General features: G+C 36.0%; 1 non-coding gene across 1 annotated transcript; it reads left to right on the plus strand.

Moving 5' to 3' along the window:
- The first annotated feature begins 6,095 nt into the window (after positions 1-6,095).
- On the plus strand, positions 6,096-6,210 carry MIR172B (microRNA MIR172b). The gene has a single exon (NR_120918.1). It is a non-coding gene; the product is annotated as a microRNA MIR172b (primary transcript).
- The last annotated feature ends 11,284 nt before the right edge of the window (positions 6,211-17,494 follow it).

Below are 17,494 nucleotides of genomic sequence, written 5' to 3' on the forward strand. Positions count from 1 at the left end.
ATTTATAACCCCTTTTTGGAAAACCTGTATACTTTCCCAGAAAATAGTATATAACATATATATATCTCAACATCTCGATCATCAATCTTATAACAGATTCAATAAGAAAGTACCATGCCAATTTCAACAGTTTAGTATGAATGCATTAACATAAATCAGGTGGAAGAATAAATCAACCGGAGACCCTACAATGGTCCTGTACGGCTAAAAGTAGAGCTTAAAATCTCATCTAACCGGAGTCACCAATTGTGACCTGTACGGCCATATACTGCCCATAAGTCGGAACCACCTAATGTAGTCTGTACGACTTAATGTTATAATAATATGCTCTAGTGCTTTTCTCATCAATCCTTTGTACACATAATCTAAGGTCACCTACCAGTCGGAACTCCTCTAATGGTCTGTACGACTGGCATGTCGGAACCACCCCCGGTGATCTGTACGACTAGCATCTACTTGGATCCAAGGTGAGCATGCGATGCCGGGTGAATAATATAAGCACTAATACCATGGTGCAGTTTATGAGTTTAATATATCTCAATGTCATCATAATCAGTAATAATACTCACCTGATAATTACCTGTGCGTCCACATCACCATTTCAATTATATGCATCATACAACAGTTCATAATATCCATCATTCTATGCATGGCAATCACATCATATTTCATTTCAATTCAACATACTTTTCATTTAAGTTGATTTCTGGGGAAATCGAGTATATAGGTATATATATAAAAAGCAATGCCCACTCACTGGTATGTCGCCGGGTCGTAACCCCCTTGACGTCCCTGGTTGTGCTCGTCCTCGTTATAAGTTCCACCTAGAAGTGAAATAACTTAAAACAATCATTTAACGCACATTTAACGCACCTAAACCAAACTAGGTAATAAATTCTTCATACGATGCTCAAATTGGGTATATGAATATACCACAGTGACCTACACAACCTCAGGATCATCCCCATATTTTTAAAATAATTTTTGGAGTCCTCACGCGCCCCCACGCGCCTGACGTGGCACGGACCTATGCGCGGCCCACGCGCAGCCACGTGCCAGGCACACTGACGGTACAGTGAACGGCGTTAGGAATATTCCAGGAATATTCCGTTAAAAACTAACGGTTTCCGTTAAAGTTAACTAACGGCGTCGGAATATTCCGTCAAACTTGACGGAAGATTCCCTGTCTTCTCCGGCGAGTCGCCGGTCGCCGGCGACTGTTCGCCGGTTTCTGGAAAAATTTCAAATTGACTTTTCTCCTTCGTTTTTCAACCAATTTCTTCGCATTTTATACCAAAATGAAGCATTTCACATGTACAATCACGTTGGGATGGTTTTAAGGCCTAAAAACAACAAGATCATACCTTCCAAAATTCCTCAAATTCGGCCAAACTCGAACCCGACGATCCCGACGTCCATTTTGTTCAAACGAGGCACTCCGAGCCTCCTTGGAACTTCCTAAGACTCGTGGTGATCTTTGTTTAACCTAAAACACAACCAAATTTAAGTTCGTGAACAGTGTCCATTCACGGGGTGTTTTGAAACTAGGATTTCAGAAATGAAACTTACCTGAAACTTATACCCCCGTGCTCGTGAAGTTCCCAAGATCACGGTGGTGATCTTAGATTGGACGTTGGTGTAGGATTGTGGCTGTTCTTGGTGTTTGCCGTGAGTTTGAGTGAGTTCGAGAGTAAGAGAGAGAGTGAGGGAGTGTTACTGAAATGAAGAAAGAGAGAGAGAGAGTGACTAGGGAGATGAGAGAGAGACATCCAACGGATTTTGGGGAGGGATTTAGGGGGTAGGACCCCACCCTAAGTCCAAACACAAAATAAATTAACACATACTAATATAATTCTAACCCTAGTTTAGGATCTTAGTGTAAAACAAATACCAAATTTACGCACCTTAATCCCGTTTAAGGGCGTTTTTGTAATTTCACGTCATCGGAAATGAAATTTCCGGGACGGGCTGTGACAATACACCCCTCTAAATCTAGAGAATATAGGACATTTTCTAAATTTAAAGTTTTAACAACTCTGCTGGAGCACAGAAAATTATGCATGACACTCCAAATTTATAGTTCTGTAGATTTTCTTGGAGACGCTTTAAGCCACTGCTAACCACTTATTATGTTTTAATTGATTATTAATTACATGATTCTATTAGTGCTCCTCTCAATGAAAAGTCAGTGAATTTTTTGAAGTGTTTTTCTTTAAGTGTTATCGATGACTTGAACGTGAAAAACCATAAAATTAATTGGTTTTGTATAAATATTTTACCCGAACAAGAAAACTACACAAAACAACGTTAAAGTAGCCCTGCAAAATTTGGCATGCTTGCCTTCGTATGAGAATTTGAGGAATTGTCCTACATTTGAGAATTGCCAAACCATACAAAGGTTAATAAGGAATTAAGCCACTCTCCCTAGGTCACTATTCTAAAAATCCCCGCATAGCGCCGCCTAGGCCCCGCATAGGCGTTAGGCGATTAATGCCTAGATGTTTGAAAATTAAGAAATGACGCCTAGACCTATTGAGGCGTCCATCTAGATTGCCAAGGCACCCGTCTAGACACCTACCTAGGTTGCAACTCACTTAGATAGAAAATAGATAAATTTCCTTTTGCATTTTATTGTTTCCAATAAATTGTAAGAGGCTTATTGAGCACTTAAATAAACAAAGATTATATGTTTACTCCCCATGTTTTCATTATGTTCTAATACTTCATAATACATATGTCATTATATTTTCTAATTTATGATGAAATTAATTTATATATTTTAAGTATAAACAAACACTTATTTACACGAAATATAATAGATTTACTTAAATCCGCCTAGTCCGCCTAGGCACTAGACCCCAGCTCGTCGCTCGACTAGCTTCTAGTATCTTTTAGAACCTTGCCCTAGGTATTTTCAATTGATTTGGTGGTAAAACTTGAAGTTTCTTTACTTCACCCTAGCTGGACAATATTCTGGATTGAGAAACACTACGAAATTTAATTAAAAACTAAGAGACCATCTACTCAAGAAAAGGTTCTTAAAGCTAGTGAAGCTCAATTTGTTCCTTCAATAAAGCTTATCTTAGACCCCATAAAATTATGATTATCTTCTAAATCCTTTATCTTGGTTGAAAATGATATCTTACACTCAGGGAATCGTACCTTCCACTTGTATTGCGCATGTCCTGCGTATGAGTAGTAGGATAGATCCAAAAGTTCTAATGTAACAAGATTCTTGTAATCTTATCTTAATTAATCCACTTAGAAGTATCATGATTCATCACACCTTTCTCAAAGTTTGATGAATGGGAACATGATTATGAGCATATACTGGATCTCTAGCATTGCAACGGATAATGGGGTGGGGCTCTGGAGGATATACATATTATTTTTTTCAGTTTGCTAATACTATGATGGTACAAAAACTCTAATTAAACATTAGGCTATTTCCAAAAAAAAAACAAAAAAGATGGACTGGTGAAAGTCATCAGTGTGGGCAAAACCAGTGGTAAAGTTAACAAAGTAAAATAAACTTGGTTGTAAATGCGTATAAAAATAATGAAGGGCATAAATTTAGATGAGTGGGAGATGGATCTTTCAGAAAATAGAAAATGACCACCCCATGCTAATTAATTAAGATGCACTGCAGATTTCCATTTATTTTAATTTTGGACCACTGCAGCTGTCCACTGAAAACGAGAAATGTGTATTCAAAGGACTTTTGAGTTGTGCAAGATGGCCGATACAAGTATACTTACTGGTCACAATAATAATTAAAATGGGGTTTGGAAAGCAAAACCAAACAATAAAACTCGTTTAGTAGTGAAATATTATATGATAAGCTCCATATACTAGTGAAAGATTATGTGATAAGTTCCATCTACTTGTGAAAGATTATGTGACAAGTTTTTCAGTGTAACTATTGTTTTGTCACGTAATTAGTGTCTCTAGCAATACTACTTGTCACGATAATAAAACTAGATTTCCCAAACAGCTAACTAAGCTCAAATAGAAACATAAAAAGGAAAGAATGGGATTGTTTAGTATAAATTTATATAAAGGCAGTGATTGATGGGAAAGTAATTAGCCATGTAGAATTGGGGGTGACTTAAGCCAATGCAAACATAAGAGCTAGAGAAGAGGGTGTAGGCGCTTAGGAAAACTAGACATCTAGATTACAGGACATTAAAGTGCATAAAATTGTAAAACTTATTCCCTCAAAAGAAACCAAAAGTGGGAAATGAAGGATCAACACAAGGAACCTTAAACCCTAGCTAGAATTAGATGTATAGGGTCTCAATTCATTCATGAAGGTCAGAGATATGGGTGAAGGGGCCTGTCAATTGATCCCTACCCTCAAGTACAAGAAATATGCTTGTGGAGGACGCAACATATTTAACCTCCAAACCTAAACGCCATCCTCACACTTCCCCAAAACATCAACAACAATAATATTTGAACAGGATCACCATCACCAAGTGTACTATTACTGGTTAAGTTTTCATTTTCCAATACCATCTTAATCTAAACTTCTAAACTACCTAGCTATTAACAAAAAGATAGAATCAAGAAACAAATATCTTTACACTCCTCATTAGCTCTTGGATATTTTTTCATCTAATGGTCATAATTAAAATTTAAGATGATTGTCATTAATTTAGTAGGTGATGTGGCGATGAAGACCAAAATAAAAAAAAAATAACTAAAATGAAAGATATGAGTAGTATAGTAAATTAAAAACAAAATAATTTTTTAAAAGCCTCACAGCTAGCTAACCGTATCAATTACCTCATTTTCTCTTTCACCTTTTTTTTCCCAAATAAAATAAACTTCTAGTGATGTAATAGTTATTACAAACTAGTCGCTGAAAATATGAACAACCTCTTCAACGACGAAAAATCATTTGAAGGTTGTCACCAAAAAGATTTAGCCGACCATTTTATGTTTTATCTCTATGTAAATTATAGTTTCAAAATTTTAATAATTAAGCACATGCTTATCATGGGTACAATTGCTAGTTTAATTAATTAATTGATTGTAGAGAGAGAGAGGTGGCTTTTTGTTAGTTCAAGTACGATATTTATTGAATAAGAGGAATATGTACAACCGGAGGATTGGGTGCTAACAATGTGCCTCCATAAAAATCTTACTGGGATTTCAACCCAATCGATGAGAAAAAAAGTGTCTCACACTAAAAACTTAACCAGTAATACTATCCTCAAACAGAATATCCAAAAAAGTACATCGGGAGGTTCCTCAGACCACGAGACCTGGTGTTCTAATGTCAAACTTAATCATTTTTTCTCACCACCCTCAAGTGGATGAGTTTAAATTTTAATAATTAGGTCTATTCAATACACATATCTCAAAATATAAACACTCACCACTTTATTTATCATTGTGGGATGAGTTTAAATTTTAATAATTATGTCTATTCATTAGACAGATCTTGAAATATAAATTCATTTAAGAGGGATAAATAGAGTGATGAGCATTACTTGAGGGTATATGCAAAAATTCATTTTTAATTTTTATTCTGATTGATTTTTTATATCCGTGGAGCACAGACTGGGTCAGAGGGGATTAAAATTTTGGTCAATTTGGTACCGAATATTACGATTGATAACTGTTACTCCTCCTCATATCTCTCGTCACCAACCCCTCTCTGTCTCTCTCATTAAATTACCACCATACTCCTGTGGTGAATCTCTATATATTCATGCCCTCCGCCTCTTACCACTCCCTCAGTTTTCTTCATCTACTTCCCGTTGAGCCTTCAAATAATTCCTTTTATATTTTCACTTTTCCATAGCCGGTTCAAGCACAGAGAAGAACTATATAAGGCTTTGCCCTTTCTTTTTTTTGCCCTTTTCACCCTGTGGTCCCTGGGTCCATGTATAACTATTCACATTGCTACCTTTACTTTTTGTATTTAAAGTCCTTCTCGGTCATGCCTCCTCTGCCTCTCCTAACTTTTCTCTCTCCATGGATTTAGGGTTAGATCGATATCTAGGGTTTCCTTTACCTCCTGTGAAGATGGGTGTGATGATGGATGCGGATGGAAAAATACCATCTTAATACAAGAAAGAAAAACCAGTCACTTTTTGCGGGTGGAGCATCTTCAAGATTCACAATCTTATTTGGGCTCCAATTTTAGCCCCATTTGATGATATGAGAATCTTGATGATGCTGCAGCGGCAATAAATGACTAATATCATCATATGCTTTTAGGGTTCTGGCGGATCATCAGCATCATGGGGTGGAGACTGGATAATTACTATTAGACGGCACTCCAACAAATACTGCCGAGTATATTCATTTACTTTTACAATTTTTAGGGTTCTGGTGAATTTATTATATGAGATACTGGCATTACTATTGTTTTAATTTGGTTTTAAATAATACTCTAATCTACGTTTAAGCTCATTGATCTTGACATTGCTGCTTTGTTTTGTATTCCTATTGGCCTGTTAATTTGTTTAACCAGGCTAACCAGCAAACCACACATGTTTATGGTTTGGGTTCTGTGTCCGTTTGCTTGGCTTCCACCTGCACCATTTCGAGTTCTGCGATTTTGTCGTTATCGATAAAAAGAAAGATGAGGGAGAGTTTTTGAGTTCATTGATCAGAGTTTCAGATGGGGGTAAATTTTCTGAAACTGCAAACCATGTACTGATCTCAGGAATGTCTACTTTGGTCGAAATGGTACGAGAAGTCATGGACACCTTTTGTTTATTGGGTACTTCTGAGCTCTCTAGATATCCTCTTTTATTTCGGCTTTGGCTTTTCTTACTCTAGATCGATTTTTACCATCTACTATGGCGTTCAGATTTGTGACCAGCTTTTCTCCTCATAGTCAAACATGAATTAATTGGCACACAATAGAGATACACATACAATCATGATTTTGCATCTGTACGGAAAATAGTTGAGTTTTATATCTCTGCTTCAGGATATATTTTCTAATCTTTTTTACAATCTTTTGTACTCATGATGTTTTTTTGTTTGAGTATATATGATATGCTTTTGGGATCCTGAGATTTTAATTAAAAGAAAATATTTGACTTCAAGTTTTCTTTATGGATATAGTTTGATCTCATAGCACTTTAGGGTTTGGAGAAGCCAAATATTTTGCTATATATGTGGCTTGTTTTGCTTTCATAAATGTATGCTTCACATTGCTTATATAATTGTTTGTCTTGTTGATCCTTATTAATTGGGTTTTATTTTACATCTATACTACTTAGTGTACTGAATATATTGTTAATTTGATGCAATATTTGTTTAACAGTAGGACATGTAAACAAGGGAAAACTTGTATCGAATAATACATTACAGGGCTCACCTATCTTCAAGCGTGAATTTCCTTTGTCCTTGAGATATCAAGTATATGTATATATATGGAACCTTTTCTATGGGATGATGTGCATATATGCTTCAAACTTTTTGTAAATTCACATTGTTTTATAAACATGAGTCCATTTTGTTTCTTTGTATATCAGTTAGATAGCTAGATGACACCTTTTATTTATCATTGTGGAATGGTGATTCGCTCTTGGGATCTCTTCAATGGTTGAGAAGAGAAGTATCAACAGACCAAAACTACTATGGTTTGATGACACCTTGCATCTGTGTTGGTTGGTTAAACGGATCTTACAGTTGTTCTTATGGGGGAATTTTTAGGGTTATATATTTGTGTTCAACTTACAGTCGTGAGAAAATCCGCCTTCTGTTATCATGTTTGGTTCTTCTATAATATACCTCCCTTCCTATGAACTAATTAATGATGCGTTTTGAATCATACCTTGTAATCTGATTTATTCCCTGCAATCAATAAGTTGGTCAAAATAAACTTGATATGATTTTCCATAAGTTGGTGAAAAGTGACTCACAATATTTAATATGGGTTTGGCCTTGAATCAGTACTGGACGCAGCTTCCAAGAATTCCCTCTCCTAATTTTCTTCTGAGGAAGATTTTGTGCTCCTTTTTTATCTTCATGCACTCTTTAGGCACAAGATTATATTACGAATTGTAAATTAAGGTAAAAAAACAAGTAGAGGAGTACATGAGTCTTATTTCTAGGCATAAGATTAAATTACGAACCGTAAATTAAGGTACAGAAACAAGTAGAGGAGTGGATGAGTAGAAAAAGAGCTAATTGCCTTTCCCTTTCTCTAATTCTGCTACATTTGTTTTTGCCTTAAATCTTTAGGATCACAAATTGTACAGGGTGGGTTGTAAGTTGTGGTCTTGTTGGGCGAGGCTAAACAGCTCAAAAGACCTTTTGGGTGATAGGAAATTTAATGGGCTATATTTTGGTCCTTCTGTAGAATTTGTATATTTAGGGAAGTCATCCTTTATACCCATATCTTAAACTTAGGCTCACAAGTAATTTCTGTTGAAAGTGTTTTTTCTACAAAGTAAAAATAATTTATATAAATTTAAGTTATTTATGGAAAAGCAGTTGATTGTATTTTTTTTTAGCACTATAAAGTATTTATATAAACCAAAAACACTCTCTTCATATGAAAGAGAAAGACTTCGACAAAAAAAAAAAAAAAAGAAAGAGAAAGACACTTTTAGCCATTTTAAAAGTTATAAACATGCCCTAAATAACACACGTGGCTATTTGCAACAGAATTAAAAGATCAGGTTAGTTGCAAAAAACATGATGAATCAAGGAACAAGAACCAAAATTAAAACACTATAAGGCACTAAATCGACTTAGTATCGATTCCTTGTAGCTGTAATCAATTTTCGTAATTTGATTAATTAATTTGTTTAGAAGTGAAAACACATGAAAACACATATTGGAATGAACATGTCTCCTTTCTCTCTCATTCTTGCTTGAAAGTGGAATAAGTTTTGGTTTCTACTTGGTTGTTGTTAATAATTTTGGTTTATATTGTGTTTGTTTTTTTAGTTTTATGTTGGTCATATGCACATGTTGCTCACTTGGAACTACATAGTCATCTCTTTCAACTTGGTCAAATTAGACAAGGATCTAAATATAATTTAATCATCATTAGAAATAAAATCTTGCTATGCTTATACAATAATACAAATCTATCAGAAGCGTATTCTTGCACTTCTGATAAATACATATTATTCTTATTCTTATTCTTATTAAATAGCTAAATAGCACGCGACCGAATAGGACAACATATATGCATGTTAATTAATTTCAATCAATCACATTGCTATTTAATCAAACAATCCTAGAACTTTGTAGAAACCATGTGCTGATATAAGAAGATATCTTGTAAACCCTGGATAAAAGATCATTATTCTTATTTTTAAGCTGCAAATATGCAAATCTCATGGTATCAAAACCAAGATTAAAGATTCTATTTGTTAATTTTACCATCTGCACTATGCAAATCGCTCTTATGGTCGCTGTTAAGAGTTTTTCCAAGTTGATAGTATGCAGTAGCATAAACAACTTTTCTCTCAATCATTAGCCCTAATCACTAAGCTTATGCAAAAAAAAAAAGATAGCATGTAGAAAGATTTCAAGGGTATATATATATGTTCCCTCATTCAATTAGTAACATGGCATAACTGAGCTGCTAATGATTGAGTTTGGTGCGGGAAAAAGGAGGGCCCAACAGATTGATGCATCGTATTGAACTTTTGGTTCATAGAAATTAGGCAACTTTAACGAAAAACTCCCGGTACTGTTCATTTTAACGAAAAATCACATTTTTACACTAAAAAGTCAATCCTGGTACTATTCACTTTACCATTTATTTTGTTCTTATCGTTAAAACTCAAAGTTTTCAAACCCTTTTCATTAGTTTTCCTTAGAAGTTAAGAGTAGTCTATGCAGAAACTGTTGCTGCAAAAGAAGATAATAACGTTGAATCTGTTGGTATATGGTCCAACCCATGATGAATGTTCTAGATTATTCTAGTAAGCAAGTGAGGTGGCTGGAGCATGCTAGACAATTCTAATAAGTTATTAAGTTGGTGGAAGAAGCTAGAAAGTACTAGCTTCCTTGGTTGCAAATGGAAAGATCTAGAAGCTACAGTTTTGTGGCTAGTCTAGAATTAAGCTAGAGGTTTGTAGAATATAATAGAAACTATAAACTAGTTCTAGTTTGTAGAAGGAACTAGAAACTAGTAGAGTGTCAAGTCCTCACCTATAAATAGGGGTGTGATGTTCTAGTGATGTAACCAATCAAGAAAGAAGCGAGTAGAAAATGATCAAGTCCAAAGCTAGAGTTCCACTCCAAGAGTGCGAGTAGAAACTGTTCCACTACACATTGTGAGTGAAGTTTAGAGTGATAGAAAATGTGTTATACTTTCCTGTATCCATCAAGCCTTGTCTTTGGCTTGGTAAGACTAGTCTTGTTGTACTCATCTTTTTCATATAGTGAAGATTGATCCTTGTCTCGTGGACGTAGGCATAAATTGCCGAACCACATAAATTCTTGGTGTCCATTTTCTACTTTACTTTGTGCATTCTCTATCTTGTAGTACCGACATTCTTAACAAGTGGTATCAGAGCCCGGTTGGCTCGTAGTACGAGATGGAAGGAAGTGGCACTATGATCAAACTCACCAACTCCAACTGGGTAACATGGAAGCCAAGGATGGAGGACATTCTCTATTGCAAGGATCTGCATAAGCCAATTGAAGGAGATGCTGCTAAGCTCGAGAACATGTCCGATGCCGAGTGGAAGAAGATTAATCGCAAGGCAATTGGCACAATTAGACAATGGGTGGACGATTGTGTTTTTCACCATGTGTCTAATGAAACAAATGCTCGCGAGTTTTGGACGAAGCTTGAGTCCTTGTTCGAGAAGAAGACCCCATCCAAGAAAACCTTCTTGATCAAAGAGCTTATCAATGTAAAGTACAAGGATGGTTTAAGTGTAGCAGAACACTTAAACAATTTTCCAAATATCATCAAACAGTTGGCTACTATGAACATGATGATTGAGGACGAGCTGCAAGCGCTTTTGTTAATTGGATCCTTGCCATATAGTTGGGAGACCTTTTGTGGTGAGTGTAAGTAACTCTGCTCCTAATGGTGTTCTTATTCTTGATAATGTTAAAAATAACATACTCAATGAAGAAACAAGGAGAAAGACGTCTGGCACATATAGCAGCCAAGTATTTGTCACTGAGAACCGCAGAAGAAGCAAGAATAGAGGGCCTAAAGGTCATGGTAGGAGTCCTAGTCGATCCAAGTCAAGGTTCAGGGGTGCTTGCCACCATTGTGGCAAAGAAGGCCATATGAAGAAAAATGGTTGAGTTTGGAAGAGAGAGCAAAATGAAGGAAACAATAAGAAGAAAGATGATACTGGCAATACCACCACTGTCATATGTGGTGATGTACCAGAAATATTGTCTGTTGGTGAATGTCTGCATATGGGTGATTTTGACAGAGACATTGAATGGATCTTTGACAATGGAGCTTCCTTCCATGCTACATACAAAGAAGGTGACTTTGGAATATTAAAGATGAAGAATGAAATATATTCCAAAATTCTTGGAATTTGTGATATTTGCCTAAGAACTAATCTCGGTTGCCAATTGATGTTGAAAGATGTGAGACATATTCCTGATATACATCTCAATCTGATATCCATTGGTACCCTTGATCGACAAGGTTATTATCACCATATTGGCGAAGGAAATTTGAAGCTTACTAAAGGCTTAATGGTGGTAGCAAGAGCAAGACTGTGTTGTACGTTGTACCGGTCAAATGCCAAGGTTTTGAAAGGTGAGTTGAATGTTGTGGATGACTCATCTCTAGACTTGTGGCATAAGAGGCTAGGCCATATGAGCGAGAAAGGCCTACAAGTTATGTCAAAGAAGTCTCACGTTCCATTTGCCAAAGGTACATTAAAGTCTTGTGAGCACTGTTTATTCGAAAAACAAAGAAGAGTTAGTTTTTCTGTTCCATCTACAAAGAAAGAATATTTGTTAGATCTTGTTTATTCAGATGTGTGTGGTCCCATAGAAGTTGAGTCACTTGGAAGAAATAAATATTTTGTTACTTATATTGATGGTGTTTCACGAAGGGTCTGGGTGTTTTTGTTGAAATCCAAAGACCAGGTGTTTTAGACATTCCAAGAGTTCCATGCCATGGTGGAGAGGGAAATTGGGAAACCTTTCAAGTGCCTTCATAGCGACAACGGTGGCGAGTACACATCTCACCAGTTTAGAGAGTATTGTGTGAAACATGGCATACGTCATGAGAAGACAGTTCCTGGAACTCCACAACATAACGGTATTGCTGAAAAAATGAATCGAACCATCATAGAGAAAATCAGGTGTATGCTGAGGACTGCAAAGTTATCTAAGCAGTTCTGGGGTGAAGTTGTAAAGACAGCCTGCTATTTGATCAATCGATCTCCATTAATACCATTAGGTCATGATGTTCCAGAGAGAGTAGGGACTGGTAATGATGTGTCTTACTCTCATCTGAAGGTGTTAGGTTGCAAAGCTTTTGTGCATGTGCCCAAATAACAAAGATCGAAGTTAGACTACAAAGCTACACCATGCATCTTTCTTGGTTATGGTAGTGAAGATTTTGGTTATAGATTATGGGACCTATACCAGAAGAAGTTTATCAGAAGTAAAGACATGGTCTGTTATGAAGATCAAACAATTGGGGATTCGGATAAAGAGGCACAATTAAATGGCGCAGTCAGAGGAGTTGATCCATTAGCTTCAGATGAAGAAAGTCACGGTGACATCCCTGAAGTAGTTGCCAATGAAATGCCTACAGAACCAAATAATGCTGATCAGGGGAAGCCTGATCAAGATGAACCAGACCATGAAATTGATGATCATATGGAGCCTGAAAGACAGATTCAAGAAGAACCCAATCATGGGGAGCCTTCAGCCCCGCAAGAGAATGAAGACCAAGTTAGAAGATCCAGCTGAAGTTGAAGACCGTCTACCAAGTATTCTTCATCAGAGTATATCATGTTGACTAATTATGGAAAACCCAAAACTTATGAAGAGGCCAAAGCTCATAACGACAGTGATAGATGGATGAAGGCAATGGAGTCAGAGATGGATTCCTTATTAAAGAATGATACCTATGAGCTGGTGGAGCTTCCAAAGGGCAGAAATGCATTGAAAAACAAGTGGGTGTTCAAATTGAAAAGATATGACAACATGACAAGGTACACGGCTCGTTTGGTTGTCAAAGGTTTTAGTTAAAAGAAAGGAGTTAACTTTGATGAGATTTTCTCACCAGTGGTGAAAATGACTTCCATTCGAGTTATCCTTAGTATGGCAGCAAGCATGGGTCTTGAGCTCGAGCAGTTAAACGTTAAAACTGCATTTCTCCACGGCAACTTAGAAGATGAGATATATATGGAGCAACCCAAAGGCTTTGAAGTCAAAGGTAAAGAAAATTTGGTGTGCAAGCTTAAGAAATGCTTATATGGTCTTAAACAGGCTCTGAGACAGTGGAATAAGAAGTTCAACTCATTCATGGTGAGTAATAGGTACAAGAGAACTCATGATGACTCTTGTGTCTATATCAAACAATTTTCTAGAGGTAAATTCATCATTTTATTGCTTTATGTTGATGACATGTTGATTGTCGGTCAATATGCTTCTATGATTAAAAAGCTCAAACAAGAGTTATCTAAGTATTTTGACATGAATGACTTAAGGCCAGCCAAACAGATTTTGGGCATAGAGATAATTCGCGACAGAAAATCCAAGAAGTTGTGGCTGTCACAAGAAAAGTATGTTGAACAAGTGCTTGAAAGGTTCAACATGAAAGCAGCCAAATCGGTAATCTCACCTTTAGCTAATTATATCAAGTTGAGGAAAGAGTTGTGTCAAAAAACATATGAAGAAAAAGAGAAAATGGCAGTTGTTCCCTACTTTTAAACGATTGGAAGTATCATGTATGCAATGGTGTGCACACGGCCAGATATTGCTCATGCAGTAGGTGTGGTGAGCATGTTTCTCTCTAATCCACGGAAGGACCACTGGGAAGCTGTTAAGTGGATTCTCAGATATTTGAAGGGGACTTCTAAGATGTGCTTGTGTTTTGGCGGTTCCAAACCAATCTTGGAAGGATTTACAAATGCTGACATGGGAGGTGACTTGGATGGTAGAAAATCTACGTCTGGGTACTTGTTTACTTTTACAGGGGGAACCGTCTCATGGCAATCCAAGCTGCAAAAGTGTGTTGCTTTGTCCACAACAGAGGCTGAATATATAGCCGCTACAAAAGCATGCAAGGAGTTGTTGTGGCTGAAGCAGTTTCTCCAAGAGTTGGGTTTGAAGCAAAGTGATTATGGCGTTTATTGTGATAGTCAGAGTGCTCTGAATTTGAGCAAGAACACTACATATCATTCACGCACCAAGCACATTGATATTCGTTATCACTAGATTAGAGATGTTATTGAGAACAAGTTGTTACAGCTGAAGAAAATTTATACCGATAATAATTCTTCAGATATGTTGACAAAGGTAGTCACAAAATCAAAGTTGGAATTCTGCATTAAGGCTGCTGGAATGGACTCCAAGTAACTTGGAGTCATGATCAGAATTCCTCCCTCATGGATTAGATGGGGAGATTGTTGGTATATGGTCTAGCTCATGATGAATGTTCTAGATTATTCTAGTAAGCAAGTGAGGTGGCTGGAGCATACTAGACAATTCTAGCAAGTTATTAAGTTGGTGGAAGAAGCTAGAAAGTACTAGCTTCCTTGGTTGCAAATGGAAAGATCTAGAAGCCACAATTTTGTGGCTAGTCTAGAATTAAGCTAGAGGTTTGTAGAATATACTAGAAACTAGAAACTAGTTCTAGTTTGTAGAAGGAATTAGAAACTAGTAGAGTGCCAAGTCCTCACCTATAAATATGGGTGTGATGTTCTAGTGATGTAACCAATCAAGAAAGAAGTGAGTAGAAAATGATCAAGTCCAAAGCTAGAGTTCCACTCCAAGAGTGAGAGTGAGAGTGTTCCATTACACATTGTGAGTGAAGTTTAAAGTGATAGAAAGTGTGTTATACTTTTTTGTATCCATCAAGCCTTATCTTTGGCTTGGTAAGACTACTATTATTGTACTCATCTTTTTCATATAGTGAAGATTGATCCTTGTCTCTTGGACGTAGGCATAAATTGCCGAACCACATAAATTCTTGGTGTCCATTTTCTACTTTACTTTGTGCATTCTCTATCTTGTAGTACCGACATTCCTAACAGAATCAAGTAATCACATTGCAAATGTTGTCGCAATATTGGCCACAAATATCGATGAGTTCAATCAGAAATGAAAGTAATAATTCAAAACCAGCAATTTAGAGGAATATGCAGCAAATCTTAGTGAGAATTGAATTAGGAGAAGATACAATGAAATAGAAATTAAAAAAATTAAACAAATCATTGTCCCGATTATCACTAAGTCCCGTAATCAATCTTGAAAAGCAATCAACTTAAATGATTTCCTGCTGATTCATATATTATTTTAAGCAAAGATAAGTTAGCGATTCTCTCACTTTCTTTGTCTCTGTGTAAAGGGTTTCCGTATCTGCATAACTAAACACAGTAGAGGGAGTAATGCTGGAAGCTTATTGACCCAAGACAGATTTTTGTAGCACTAATTAAGAGAGAATTATTAGTTTTATTAAGTAATTGTATCTTTCTTGGTTTGTGGTAATTTGTATAGACAGCCAAACAACATATATATATATATATAATTATTCAACCAGATTAAGACTCCTAATCAAATCAAACGTTTCTTGTGCAGCTGCTGAAGAATACAGTTGATTGTTTACCAAGTCATCTTAATTATATCAAGCCAAGTGATAAGATATGCATAAGGGCCTCCTGAATTTAAATTATTAAGATATATCTCAAATTCTCAATACATAGTTTTTATAGTTCTAGTGTTCCCCATCCAATTAACATGGCATGGTTAAAGGGGGCTGGCTGGCTGCACTTTATTTTGAACTGTTGAAATTAGAAAAATGATTTATTGGAGAGTTATTATTTTTTATTTTTCAGGCTGTCAATTCTGTTTCTTTTTTGTTATTGGTTTCAAAACTCAATGCAAGAATCAAGCATCTGTTTAACAATTTAATCAGAAACAAACAGAAATATATGGAGCTGGTAAGTACATATCAGACTAGAGGAGGAGTATATAATCTTTGCTATTGCTTCCAAGAAAACTGAAAAGCTAGCATTATTAGAGGTCCCAAACCTTGAATTTAAGAAGGAACAAGAGGAAGTTAAGCATCCAGAACAGAGCAGGACAAACTGGTTTAATCCATTGCAAAATATTCGAGAAAATTAATCACTGTTCTCGGATTCCTCAAACACCTTTTTGAGTGGAAATTAAGCAACTGGCTTACCAGAATCATCCATTACATTAACATTATAAGCGATAAAGATTTTCCTGTTTTTCCGTGATAAGTTGTCTGTGAAAACATGCAAGATGCATCCTGTTTATTCTTGTGAAGCAGATGCTTGTAGCAGAATTTTAAACAGCATGAATACGGATTGGTTGTCTAAATGCGTATAACTAAAAACTAGTTCAGCTAGATTCTATATGTATCCCATATACAACGCTAATTGCTGTGATTAATTGGTGCATGATTCATCTGGTACAAAGTGAAACCTTAGGCTTAAGCATATGTTAAATGAGCATATCTAGGACAATTCATCTGGAGCTAGATCTTACTTATAGCTAGTTTATCCCACTAATTACCCAAAATACTAACTAAGACTTTTGTATGAATCATTATGTATAGACTCGATATGTCATTGATAAGTCATCCATAATTGATATAATGTTGATATGAGTTGCCGATACTAGATGCCGCACTCATATAGTGTAAATATGAACATGGATATGTTCTTGTGACTTGTTGATCGTGGTATGTTATATATATACACACATGTACACTTTGCACACATTAAACATGTATACTTTGACCAATTTGCATGTAGTAGTAATAAGAAACTATATATATAACTTGCGCAAAAAAATTCAAAAATGTAATTTGCAACAATTGGGAGGAACGAACATATTTAAACACGTAGCTATATATGTGCATGATCTTAGCAAAAGATGATCTGAGAAAGGGGAACAAAATCTCCTCCAATACGATCATATTCAACCATAAGATCTTAGAAGAACTAAAGTAAATATTAATTATAATTATAAGATGATTTCTTGTTGCTCCACTTCATTCTCATTTTAGTTAATATGTTTACAAGTAGTCGACAGCAATATGAAAAAATAAGTTTTAATTTCAGCAAAAATATGGGGAATGGTGTCTCATGTCCCCCTAACATCCATATCTCTCTCTCTCTCTCTCTCTCTATATATATATATATATATGTTAATCCCTGGACCATATGTATAATATGTTAGTTCTTTTTATGTTAATACCTGGAGCAATTAGCAGCTTGCGTCTGGAGAGTTTGGATTCTTTGGAACATGTAGCTCACATGGTGTCATCTGAGATGTGCTAATCTTTTCCCACTTGATTACAATCTTATGC

Source organism: Malus domestica, chromosome 01, assembly GCF_042453785.1.
Source record: "Malus domestica chromosome 01, GDT2T_hap1".
NCBI classification, from domain to species: Eukaryota; Viridiplantae; Streptophyta; class Magnoliopsida; order Rosales; family Rosaceae; genus Malus; species Malus domestica.